This window comes from Hemibagrus wyckioides, linkage group LG09 (genome assembly GCF_019097595.1).
Source record: "Hemibagrus wyckioides isolate EC202008001 linkage group LG09, SWU_Hwy_1.0, whole genome shotgun sequence".
NCBI classification, from domain to species: domain Eukaryota; kingdom Metazoa; phylum Chordata; class Actinopteri; order Siluriformes; family Bagridae; genus Hemibagrus; species Hemibagrus wyckioides.
In genome coordinates, this window is record NC_080718.1 from 21,368,094 (window position 1) to 21,380,292 (window position 12,199).

Sequence of the window (12,199 nt, forward strand, 5' to 3'; positions counted from 1 at the left end):
GCAAATCCAAGTCAGCAAAAGGACTGGTTTCAGAAGAAGAAAATCAATGGAATGATGCAGATCTAAAGCTCATTGAAACCCTTTGGAATAACCTGGAGTGGGCAATGCACAAAAACACCTCTCACAATTGAATAAATCTGGAGCATTTTTATGAGGAAGAGTGAAAAAGAAGTTCCAGATCAAGATTTTGAAATAAGTTGAAATAATTTTACCCAAATAGGACTGAGTACTGTATTGCAAGCAAAAGGTAATTTAAGAAAGTACTGGTTAAGGGGTGTGCAAACTTATATTTTCTAAAATGTTTCCACTAATTATTGTATTTTATTTTTTTTTGACTTTGTCAGTGAACGTATCACCAACGTGACTAGGGACCTGTAGAGGTATATGTGTGTGTGTGTATGTGTGTGTGTGTGTCCTATGAGTTATAATATCCTGTTATGGCTTCCAGACTCAAGCACATTGCCCCACCCCATTGCTGAATAGCAGCTTGTTTCAGCAGTGAGCCATAGTTACTCCAACTGTTAGACAGTTGATTATCAACTTCCCAATCATCATAATGCATTTGCATTTAACTCTTTTTATTCTGATAGCACCCTGGCTTTCACCTATATGTAAGCTAATAATATAATTCATTTGGCATTATTAAGAACGTTTACAAGAACCTGATTAAACTAATTACAACTGCTTATCACAGGCATGCAGCTCATACAGGTCCAACAGAATCCAAGGGACCTGGTTCTTTACAAAGGGTCATCACTGAAGGTCTCCTGTTCTGTAACTGGCACGAGTACTCCAGTCTTCTACTGGTACCACTGGAATGAGACTACAGGGTTCACACTGGTCTTCACCTCTGTAACTACTGGTTCAGTGAATCCACTCAGTGAGGGTCAGTTTAAATCAAGCAGACCTGACTGGCTTAATACTGCTCTGGAGTCTGATGGAGTGAATGAGACTGGCTCTGCAGTGTGGTACTGTGCAGCCAGTCCCCACAGTATTCCAGTATCATCACAGAGCTGTACAAAAAGCCATTAAGTTTGAAATTCTTAAATAGGATGTTTTGTATGCATTTCACATTGTCAAGATCTCAGGACTCAACTGAGGAAAGTATGACTGCAATCGATGTAGTCATGTGTTTGCTTAAACTGTGAAGAACTTGTGAAGAGTGTAGTCTGACGGTTGAGGGTGAGAGAGTCAACAGGAAGCAAGCAAACAATCGGAATGAAATACTCATTTTGTAACAGAGATGGTAGTGTTGGTTTACTCACAGCTCATTTCACAGCTCATCCACCCATGCTTTTGCCAAATTACCCTTTTCTTCCTCAGTATAATAATAATAATAAAAATAATAATAATAATAACAATAATAAGAATAATAAGAATAATAAGAATAATAAGAATAATAAGAATAAGAATAAGAATAAGAATAAGAATAAGAATAAGAATAAGAAAAAGAAAAAGAAAAAGAATAAGAATATAATCAGTCACAATCATATAATGTTTCTATGCAAAACAATGAATATTAAATTATAGTCTTGTAATAGCATTACCAAAAAGCAAATTTAAACACATAAAAATATAATAAAAAGCTGTTTTTCTGTTTTTAGTACTTTATTAACAAATTCTAGAATAAGCCTTTCTACTTTACAACAGTTGAGGTGAAAAGAACATGAACTAAATGGGAAGAAATCCACCTTACATATTTCATTGCATATTATTCAGGAAACTGGACCTTGTGTTCAAATGTTCCTTCATGTTGATGCTTAAGCCTATAATGGATAAAAATGTAAATAAATAATAATAAAAAAATCCAACCATTATTTGATTTTAAACCAAGAAAACAGATTCACTGTTAACAGAATCACAGTTAAAATAAAGTCAGATTTCATCCTTCCGGAGAAAATTAAATACAGTATGTAGTTCAATATGTAGTTCCAGACATGGACAGTTTTTTATTTCTAAATGATGGCTTGAAATAAAACAAAATAAAACAAAACAAAAAAAAACCCCACTGTGATCAACATCAACGTAATCAATGTATCAATGTAATTCTCCAGTTGCATTTGTGAGCAAGCGCAAGATCCCACCCCATTGTTGAGTAACAGCCTTTTAAAGTATTGAGTCCTAGTTACTATGGCTCTAGTTCCTGTATGCCATATGTTGTGGTACTTAACATGATGCATTTGCATTTGACTCTTTTTATTTTGACAGTATGCTGGTTTTCAAATATATGTATGTGAATAATGTGATTAATTCAGCAACAACATGGAGTTTTACAACAGCAATATTAAGCTAATTATGTTTTTTTCATAGGCATGCAGCTCATACAGGTCCACCAGGACACCAGGGATGTAGTTCTTTACAAAGGATCCCCGCTGAAGGTCTCCTGTTCTGTAACTGGCACGAGTACTCCAGTCTTCTACTGGTACCACTGGAATGAGACTACAGGGTTCACACTGGTCTTCTCCTCTATAACCACTGGTTCAGTAAATCCAGTCAGTGAGGGTCAGTTTAAATGTAAAAGACCTGATATGCTTCATACAGTTCTGGAGTCTGATGGTGTGAATGAGACTGGCTCTGCAGTGTGGTATTGTGCAGCCAGTCCCCACAGCATCCCAGTGTCATCACAGAGCTGTACAAAAACCACAACATCTCATTAAGATTGGGGTTAGGCTCAAAGATACAGTTATGATATACTGTTTTACCCTGTTCATGAGCACATAATCCTAGAAACATGACTTAAGTAATATTTGTTCAGTTAAATACATCTATTAGCTATTGCAGTCTGCATTTCTCCCCCAAATTATATAAAATATTTCCTTTTTTCTCTTACATTATAATTGGCTTGAAATATATTATTCTGACTAACATTTTAAATACAATGCCCACCATTATTACTTATGCAATAAAACAGTAAAGGATTGTTCATAGTATCCTAGACTTTGCCAAGCACTAGAATATTGTAGAGCAAAATGTGTCACTGTATTATAGGAGCCTAAAGCTAAACCATTATTTGATTTTTAAGGAAAACAATGAGCCAAAGCAGTCCTTTAGATTAAGCAATCACAAAATGAATTCTTTAAATCATATGAAATCCTTGTGTCAAAGCTAAATATGAAATTTAGTGGCCTGGAGAGGTTTTTCTTTTTCTTTGAGTGATCTCCTCGCTTCTAGATGCTTTGAAACAACAACAGATATAATGACCTGAGATAAACTTCAGCATATATAATTTTCCAGCTGTGACATGGAATGATCTCGCACAGAGCTCCACCCCACTGCTATGTAACAGCCTGCCAACATCGAGCCCTAGTTACTACAACTGCTACTGCATGCTGTGCCAATTATTATGATGCATTTGCATTTAACTCTTTTTATTCTGATAGTACACTGGTTTTCAAATATATGTAAGCTAATAATGTAATTAATTCACATAATGTGATTAGCTTTCACAATTGCAAAATTAAGCTAATTATTGTTTTTATTTATTTATTTTTTTAAATTTTTTTTTTTTTTTACTAATCCCAGGTATGCAGCTCATACAGGTCCAACAAGACACAAGGGACCTGGTTCTTTATAAAGGGTCATCGTTGAAGGTCTCCTGTTCTGTAACCGTCATGAGTACTACTAACCCATATCTTTACTGGTACCACTGGAACGAGACAGCAGGATTCACACTGGTCTTCACCTCTACTGCCACTGGTTCAGTAAATCCAGTCAGTGAGGGTCAGTTTAAATGTAAAAGACCTGAAAAGTATAAGATCATTCTGGAGTCTGATGGAGTGAATGAGACTGGCTCTGCAGTGTGGTATTGTGCAGCCAGTCCCCACAGCATCCCAGTGTCATCACAGAGCTGTACAAAAACCACAACATCTCATTAAGATTGGGTTTATGCTCAAACATAGAGTTATGATATACTATTTTGCCCTGTTCATGAGCACATAATCTTACAAACATGACTCAACTATGAAGTAACATTTGTTTAATTGAACACATCTAATAGCTATTGCAGTCTGCATTTCTCCCCCAAATTATATAAAATATTTCCTTTTTTCTCTTAAAGCTTCTTAAGGTTAGATTTGCATAAGGCTTTCCTTATAGTTATAAATGGCTTGAAAAATATTATTCTGACTGCATTTTAAGTACAATGCCCATCATTATAACTTACTCATGCAATAAAACAATAAAGGAAATAATAAATAATATCTGCATTTTTGTTTATAGTATCCTAGACTTTTTTAGTACTAGAATATTATAGAGTAAAATTTGTCACTGTATTAAAGGAGCCTAAAGATGAACCATTATTTGATTTTTAAGGAAAACAACGAGCCAAAGCAGTCCTTCAGATTAACCAATCACAAAATGAAAACTTTGAATCAGATTAAATCCTTGTGTGGAAGCTAAATATGAAGTTTAGTGGTTCTGTGAGTGATATCCTCGCTTCTAGATTCTTTGAAACAACAACAGATATAATGACCTGAGATAAACTTCAGCATATATAATTTTCCAGCTGTGACGTGGAATGATCTCGCACAGAGCTCCACCCCACTGCTATGTAACAGCCTGTCAACATCGAGCCCTAGTTACTACAACTGCTACTGCATGCTGTGCCAATTATTATGATGCATTTAACTCTTTTTATTCTGATAGTACACTGGTTTTCAAATATATGTAAGCTAATAATGTAAATAATTTGGCATATGATAACAATGTGATTAGCTTTTACAACTACAAAATTAAGCTAATTATTGTTTTTTTATTTTATTTTATTTTTTACTAATCACAGGTATGCAGCTCATACAGGTCCAACAAGACACAAGGGACCTGGTTCTTTACAAAGGGTCAGTGCTGAAGGTCTCCTGTTCTGTAACCGGCATGAGTACTACTAACCCATATTTTTACTGGTACCACTGGAACGAGACAGCAGGGTTCACACTGATCTTCACCTCTACTGCCCCTGGTTCAGTAAATCCAGTCAGTGAGGGTCAGTTTAAATGTAAAAGACCTGAAAAGTATAAGATCATTCTGGAGTCTGATGGAGTGAATGAGACTGGCTCTGCAGTGTGGTATTGTGCAGCCAGTCCCCACAGCATCCCAGTGTCATAACAGAGCTGTACAAAAACCACAACATCTCATTAAAATTGGGTTTATGCTCAAACATAGAGTTATGATATACTATTTTGCCCTGTTCATGAGCACATAATCTTAGAAACATGACTCAAGTAACATTTGTTCAGTTAAATACGTCTAATAGCTATTGCAGTCTGCATTTCTCCCCCAAATTAATCTTTTATTTCTTTTTTGTCTCTTAAATCTTCTTAAGGTTAGATTTGCATAAGGCTTTCCTTATAGTTATAAATGGCTTGAAATATATGATTCTGGCTAACATTTTAAGTACAATGCCCACCATTATTACTTACTCATGCAATAAAACAATAAAGGAAATAATAAATAATATTTACATTTTTGTTTATAGTATCCTAGACTTTGTCAAGTACTAGAATATTATAGAGCAAAATCTGTAACTGCAATATAGGAGCTTAAAGTTGAACTATTATTTGATTTTTAAGGAAAACAATGAGCCAAAGCAGTCCTTCAGATTAACCAATCACAAAATGAATTATTTAAATCAGATTAAATCCTTGTGTGGAAGCTAAATATGAAGTTTAACAACCTGGAGAGGTTTTTCTTTTTCTTTGACTGTCATCCTCGCCTCCAGATTCTTCAAAACAACAACAAATTTAATGACCTGAGATAAACTTCAGCATATATAATTTTCCAGCTGTGACGTGGAATGATCTCGCACAGAGCTCCACCCCACTGCTATGTAACAGCCTGTCAACATCGAGCCCTAGTTACTACAACTGCTACTGCATGCTGTGCCAATTATTATGATGCATTTAACTCTTTTTATTCTGATAGTACACTGGTTTTCAAATATATGTAAGCTAATAATGTGATTAATTTGGCATGTGATAACAATGTGATTAGCTTTTTCAATTGCAAAATTAAGCTAATTATTATTATTATTATTATTATTATTATTATTATTTTAAATAATCACAGGTATGCAGCTCATACAGGTCCAACAAGACACAAGGGACCTGGTTCTTTACAAAGGGTCATCGTTGAAGGTCTCCTGTTCTGTAACCGGCATGAGTACTGCTAACCCGAATCTTTACTGGTACCACTGGAACGAGACAGCAGGGTTCACACTGGTCTTCACCTCTACTGCCACTGGTTCAGTAAATCCAGTCAGTGAGGGTCAGTTTAAATGTAAAAGACCTGAACAGCTTAAGATCATTCTGGAGTCTGATGGAATGAATGAGACTGGCTCTGCAGTGTGGTATTGTGCAGCCAGTCCCCACAGCATCCCAGTGTCATAACAGAGCTGTACAAAAACCACAACATCTCATTAAGATTGGGTTTATGCTCAAACATAGAGTTATGATGTACTGTTTTGCCCTGTTCATGAGCACATAATCTTAGAAACATGACTCAAGTAACATTTGTTCAGTTAAATACGTCTAATAGCTATTGCAGTCTGCATTTCTCCCCCAAATTAATCTTTTATTTCTTTTTTGTCTCTTAAATCTTCTTAAGGTTAGATTTGCATAAGGCTTTCCTTATAGTTATAAATGGCTTGAAATATATGATTCTGGCTAACATTTTAAGTACAATGCCCACCATTATTACTTACTCATGCAATAAAACAATAAAGCAAATAATAAATAATATTTACATTATTGTGTATAGTATCCTAGACATTGTCAAGTACTAAATTATTTCAGACCAAAATTTTTCACTGTATTATAGGAGCCTAAAGCTGAACTATTGTTTAATTTTAAGGAAAACAACGAGTCAAAGCAGTCCTTCAAATTATCCAATCACAAAATGAAAACTTTAAATCAGATTAAGTCCTTGTGTAGAAGCTAAATATGAAGTTTAACAACCTGGAGAGGTTTTTCTTTTTCTTTGACTGATATCCTCGCTTCCAGATTCTTCAAAACAACAACAAATTTAATGACCTGAGATAAACTTCAGCATATATAATTTTCCAGCTGTGACATGGAATGATCTCGCACAGAGCTCCACCCCACTGCTATGTAACAGCCTGTCAACATCGAGCCCTAGTTACTACAACTGCTACTGCATGCTGTGCCAATTATTATGATGCATTTAACTCTTTTTATTCTGATAGTACACTGGTTTTCAAATATATGTAAGCTAATAATGTGATTAATTTGGCATGTGATAACAATGTGATTAGCTTTTTCAATTGCAAAATTAAGCTAATTATTATTATTTTTTTTTATAATCACAGGCATGCAGCTCATACAGGTCCAACAAGACACAAGGGACCTGGTTCTTTACAAAGGGTCAGTGTTGAAGGTCTCCTGTTCTGTAACCGGCATGAGTACTGCTAGCCCATATCTTTACTGGTACCACTGGAACGAGACAGCAGGGTTCACACTGGTCTTCACCTCTACTGCCCCTGGTTCAGTAAATCCAGTCAGTGAGGGTCAGTTTAAATGTAAAAGACCTGAAAAGTATAAGATCATTCTGGAGTCTGATGGAGTGAATGAGACTGGCTCTGCAGTGTGGTATTGTGCAGCCAGTCCCCACAGCATCCCAGAGTCTTCTGAGAGCTGTACAAAAACCACAACATCTCATTAAAATTGGGTTTATGCTCAAACATAGAGTTATGATATACTATTTTGCCCTGTTCATGAGCACATAATCTTAGAAACATGACTCAATTATGAAGTCACATTTGTTCAGTTAAACACATCTAAAAGCTATTGCAGTCTGCATTTCTCCCCTAAATTAATCTTTTATTTATTTATTTATTTTGTTGTTTCTTAGATTTAATTAGATTTGCATGTCTTTCCTTGTTTATAAATGGCTTGAATTATATTATTCTGACTAACAGTTTAAATACAATGCCCACCATTATTACTTATGCAATAAAACAATAAAGGAAATACTATATAATATTTGCATAATTGTTCATAGTATCCTAGACTTTGCCAAGCACCAGAATATTATAGAGCAAAATGTGTGACTGTATTATAGGAGCCAAAAGCTAAACCATTATTTGATTTGTAAGGAAAACAACGAGCCAAAGCAGTCAATCACAAAATGAATTCTTTAAATCAGATAGAATCCTTGTGTGAAAGCTACATATGAAGTTTAGTGGCCTGGAGAGGTTTTTCTTTTTCTGTGAGTGATATCCTCGCTTCCAGATGCTTTGAAACAACAACAGATATAATGACCTGAGATAAACTTCAGCATATATAATTTTCCAGCTGTGACGTGGAATGATCTCGCACAGAGCTCCACCCCACTGCTATGTAACAGCCTGCCAACATCGAGCCCTAGTTACTACAACTGCTACTGCATGCTGTGCCAATTATTATGATGCATTTAACTCTTTTTATTCTGATAGTACACTGGTTTTCAAATATATGTAAGCTAATAATGTAATTAACTCTGTATTATTGAGAACTTTTACAACAGCAAAATTAAGCTAATTATTATTCTTATTATTTTTTATTTTTAAATAATCACAGGTATGCAGCTCATACAGGTCCAACAAGACACAAGGGACCTGGTTCTTTACAAAGGGTCATCATTGAAGGTCTCCTGTTCTGTAACCGTCATGAGTACTGCTAACCCGAATCTTAACTGGTACCACTGGAACGAGACAGCAGGGTTCACACTGGTCTTCACCTCTACTGCCACTGGTTCAGTAAATCCAGTCAGTGAGGGTCAGTTTAAATGTAAAAGACCTGAAAAGTATAAGATCATTCTGGAGTCTGATGGAGTGAATGAGACTGGCTCTGCAGTGTGGTATTGTGCAGCCAGTCCCCACAGCATCCCAGTGTCATCACAGAGCTGTACAAAAACCACAACATCTCATTAAGATTGGGTTTATGCTCAAACATAGAGTTATGATATACTATTTTGCCCTATTCATGAGCACATAATCTTACAAACATGACAACTATGAAGTAACATTTGTTTAATTGAACACATCTAATAGCTATTGCAGTCTGCATTTCTCCCCCAAATTATATAAAATATTTCCTTTTTTCTCTTACATTATAAATGGCTTGAAAAATATTATTCTGACTACATTTTAAGTACAATGCCGATCATTATTACTTACTCATTCAATAAAACAATAAAGGAAATAATAAATAATATCTGCATTTTTGTTTATAGTATCCTAGACTTTTTTAGTACTAGAATATTATAGAGCAAAATTTGTCACTGTATTAAAGGAGCCTAAAGAACCATTATTTGATTTTTAAGGAAAACAACGAGCCAAAGCAGTCCTTCAGATTAACCAATCACAAAATGAAAACTTTGAATCAGATTAAATACTTGTGTGGAAGCTAAATATGAAGTTTAGTGGTTCTGTGAGTGATCTCCTCGCTTCTAGATGCTTTGAAACAACAACAGATATAATGACCTGAGATAAACTTCAGCATATATAATTTTCCAGCTGTGACGTGGAATGATCTCGCACAGAGCTCCACCCCACTGCTATGTAACAGCCTGTCAACATCGAGCCCTAGTTACTACAACTGCTACTGCATGCTGTGCCAATTATTATGATGCATTTAACTCTTTTTATTCTGATAGTACACTGGTTTTCAAATATATGTAAGCTAATAATGTAATTAACTCTGTATTATTGAGAACTTTTACAACAGCAAAATTAAGCTAATTATTATTCTTATTATTTTTTATTTTTAAATAATCACAGGTATGCAGCTCATACAGGTCCAACAAGACACAAGGGACCTGGTTCTTTACAAAGGGTCAGTGTTGAAGGTCTCCTGTTCTGTAACCGGCATGAGTACTGCTAACCCGAATCTTTACTGGTACCACTGGAACGAGACAGCAGGGTTCACACTGGTCTTCACCTCTACTGCCACTGGTTCAGTAAATCAGGTCAGTGAGGGTCAGTTTAAATGTAAAAGACCTGAAAAGTATAAGATCATTCTGGAGTCTGATGGAATGAATGAGACTGGCTCTGCAGTGTGGTATTGTGCAGCCAGTCCCCACAGCATCCCAGTGTCATAACAGAGCTGTACAAAAACCACAACATCTCATTAAGATTGGGTTTATGCTCAAACATAGAGTTATGATGTACTGTTTTACCCTGTTCATGAGCACATAATCTTACAAACATGACTCAACTATAAAATCACATTTGTTCAGTTAAACACATCTAAAAGCTATTGCAGTCTGCATTTCTCCCCTAAATTAATCTTTTATTTATTTATTTATTTTGTTGTTTCTTAGATTTAATTAGATTTGCATGTCTTTCCTTGTTTATAAATGGCTTGAATTATATTATTCTGACTAACAGTTTAAATACAATGCCCACCATTATTACTTATGCAATAAAACAATAAAGGAAATACTATATAATATTTGCATAATTGTTCATAGTATCCTAGACTTTGCCAAGCACCAGAATATTATAGAGCAAAATGTGTGACTGTATTATAGGAGCCAAAAGCTAAACCATTATTTGATTTTTAAGGAAAACAACGAGCCAAAGCAGTCAATCACAAAATGAATTCTTTAAATCAGATAGAATCCTTGTGTAGAAGCTAAATATGAAGTTTAGTGGCCTGGAGAGATTATTCATTTTCTGTGAGTGATATCCTCGCTTCCAGATGCTTTGAAACAACAACAGATATAATGACCTGAGATAAACTTCAGCATATATAATTTTCCAGCTGTGACATGGAATGATCTCGCACAGAGCTCCACCCCACTGCTATGTAACAGCCTGCCAACATCGAGCCCTAGTTACTACAACTGCTACGGCATGCTGTGCCAATTATTATGATGCATTTAACTCTTTTTATTCTGATAGTACACTGGTTTTCAAATATATGTAAGCTAATAATGTGATTAATTCTGAATTATTGAGAACTTTTACAACAGCAAAATTAAGCTAATTATTAATAATATTTTTTTTTTTTTTTTTTTAAATAATCACAGGTATGCAGCTCATACAGGTTCAACAAGACACAAGAGACCTGGTTCTTTACAAAGGATCATCGTTGAAGGTCTCCTGTTCTGTAACCGGCATGAGTACTGCTAACACGTATCTTTACTGGTACCACTGGAACGAGACAGCAGGGTTCACACTGGTCTTCACCTCTACTACCATTGGTTCAGTAAACCCAGTCAGTGAGGGTCAGTTTAAATGTGAAAGACCTGAAAAGTATAAGATCATTCTGGAGTCTGATGGAGTGATTGAGACTGGCTCTGCAGTGTGGTATTGTGCAGCCAGGTCTCACAGCATCCCAGAGTCTTCTGAGAGCTGTACAAAAACCACAGTTTTTCATTAAGATTAACATTTGGTTGAAGTTTGGGTGAAGACTCAAGATTCAACATTAGGAAATTAAACACAACACAAAATTCTCATTTTGAGGAAAATATTGAGATTTGTCAAAGTTTGTTCCAGATGCATTTTTCCATGTAACCTTACATTTACTGATACAGTCAAATCCATAAAATTATTTCTATTTAAAACACAAAGGGTAAATTGTATTAATCTGTAATGCAATTATTCTTTGAAGTAGTGTTCTGAGTCACATTTATTGGGACAGCTCACTTTTCTAAGATGATAGCAATAAATATGTTGTACCTTTGCAAATGTCAGTGAATTGGATATCATTATCCTGTTAAAAAACAGTCCTTGTTTACGTTTCTAGGGTTTTAAGGAGGTTTCAATAAAGAAAACTATATTTATATTTGTGAAAATTATATTATTCTGTGCAGAAACCAGGTTAGTGCTTTGGATTCTCATTTTACAGTGCTTTAGTTTTAGTCTCCTGGCACATGGTGCGAGGCTTTGTTCTAAAATATCCTAATTTTAAAGAGGTTTTCAGGAACTCCGAAAGACCAAATACTCTAATATATCATGTTGTTTGGAATTGTCCTCCCTTGGTGCACTTTGAACTATAATATATCTCCTAGGCCCAAATGCTTGGTGGCTTTATCAGCATATTTACTACTACTAGTGCAGTACTACCAGATTGAACTGGTTTATCAGGATAACAGGACCTGAGTAGGGTGAAACACAGCTTTAAACATGTAGTCCCATGTTTGCTTAAATAGTGAAGGGTCTATGAGTGTAGGCTGAAATTTTAGGGTGAGAGACTTAACAGGA

At 35.3% G+C, this 12,199-nt stretch overlaps 1 long non-coding RNA gene across 1 annotated transcript; it reads left to right on the plus strand.

Annotated features, from left to right (window-relative positions):
• The first annotated feature begins 9,585 nt into the window (after positions 1-9,585).
• LOC131359825 (uncharacterized) lies at positions 9,586-11,523 on the plus strand. Its single transcript, XR_009205814.1, has 3 exons — positions 9,586-9,666; positions 9,770-9,957; positions 11,023-11,523. It is a non-coding gene; the product is annotated as an uncharacterized LOC131359825 (long non-coding RNA).
• The last annotated feature ends 676 nt before the right edge of the window (positions 11,524-12,199 follow it).